Below are 1,982 nucleotides of genomic sequence, written 5' to 3'. Positions count from 1 at the left end.
AAAAAACAGTCTGCTCATTTATAAAAAAGGACATTTATCTTATCGTACTGCAAGCCCCAAATAGCACCAGGATGCCACATGCCCCCTCAGGAAGCATACGGGCTAGCGGGGATGCACTTGACTTGCTGTCGCACCATGGCCTACCAATCTGCTCAGCGTTCCTAAATGTTAGAGCCAGACTTCCCGAACCAAGCTGGGAAGACCAGTGTGGGGGCGGGGATTACCTGACTCCATCTTGATGCATCTTTTTGGACTGTTGGTTTGACTCAGAAGTAATTTAAAACATCATTTTGTAATAGTAAAATGAACACAAGTATATACTAAGTAAGATGAAGAATTTGCTTGAATTTTTTTCAGTTCAAATGGTTTGGACATCAGCATGGGGACAGCCATGGCAGATCACCTGGTTTGATGGAACCCGTGTTTTATAGGCAGAGAAACCGTGATATGCAGAGCGGCAGGTCCCAGCCCCTCCATCTGGGATAAGGGCTTCTCCACTCATTAGGTGAGTCTCTTATCATTGAGGGGGGCACCTCTCAAGATCCCTGCCTCCCCCACTTCTCACAAGACAGCAGGTGGCTTCCTTTCCTATCTTCCTGGGGGTGAATAAGGTCCAGAAGGCAAGACCAGGAGGAGGGACCTGGGCCTTAATCCATGTTCTCCTAGCTCCTAACATTGCCCAGACATGGACCTCCTTGCCTGCCCATCAGCTTCCAGCCCTCCACACACCCTGGGATCTGGACAAGATTACAACAATTACACTGGGATATCATTACCCAGCTGTATGTAAACAGCATAGGTAACTGCTGCTGAGCATAACTGCAGATGTTCCCAGACCCACAATTGCATCAGACTAAATGATAGCTTCTTTTCCTCCCATTAATACTCCAGTATTAGGGACCTATTAGGGCTGATTAGCTGAATCCCAGCAGAGAGAGGGTAGAAAAAAACCTCACACTCTCCTGCTACCTGAAAGCAGGAGGGGGTCTGGGCAAAGCAGGGTCCCACCCAGGGTTTCCCAGGATACCAAGGCGTCTGAAGAGGGGTGGGCTAACATCTCCTGGGTACCTACTGTGCGCAGGCATTCAGAGGAAGTTGGTAAGCACAAGCTGGTTCTTTCAGCCTAGTAACAATTCTGCAAACGCACATTCGAACTCTTGTCTTTGCGGGTCTAGAAACTGGTTCTGAGAGAGCTGGTGTCCACGGCCACCCACGGCAGGCATTAGCCCTGGGCCTGGGAGCTTTCCTGGATGTCCCCGCCTGGCCACACTCTGAGGGGTGCAGCAGGCCAGCTCCCTGTCCCCTTCCTTATCTCTTCTCTCACAGCTTCCTCTTTTCAGGGCCACCCCTGCTGGTCTCTGGTCCGCTCCTACCCTCATCAGTTCCCCAGCGCTGAAGCAGCCTCCTGCCCCTGCCACCCCTTCTTCCTGTCCTCTTGGGGGTTGGTGTTATCTCTCCAGAAGGGCGGGGTTGGAGTGCCGGAGGGTGGAGCACAGGGCTAGGGCCTGGCCAGGCATTCCAAGTCTCTCACTGTTCCCAAGCAGGGGCACCGCTACGGGTCGGGGCTTGGCCTTGAGGTCGGCAGACCTGGGGCTTCCACCCACGGGCACACACGAACGCTGCCTTGGAGCGCGCAGGGGAGCGCGCTCGCACCCACGGCCGTGCGCACACACGTACAACTGCACAAAAACGTGCACACTCCTCCATCCACACAAATCCACTCCTCACAGGCCCGCGCCTATGAGGCTGTGCACACGCAACCACACCAGCACACTCTCCCGTGTCCACACGCGCGCCAGCGTGCGCCCTCACGTACACACACAGCTGGGCACGCGCCCGAATAGACCCCAAATGCCGATCGCAGGGCCCTGACGCGTCTCGCCGCTTTGCCCCGGGCTCTCTGGGCGGCGCGCGCGCGCACACACACACACACACACACACACACACACGCGCGCGCGCACACGTCCCGCAGGTTCCACACC

Source organism: Tupaia chinensis, unplaced genomic scaffold, assembly GCF_000334495.1.
Source record: "Tupaia chinensis unplaced genomic scaffold, TupChi_1.0 Scaffold000047_1, whole genome shotgun sequence".
Classification (NCBI taxonomy): domain Eukaryota; kingdom Metazoa; phylum Chordata; class Mammalia; order Scandentia; family Tupaiidae; genus Tupaia; species Tupaia belangeri.
The sequence above is the reverse complement of the archived record's forward strand: the minus strand, read 5'-3'. Positions refer to the sequence as shown.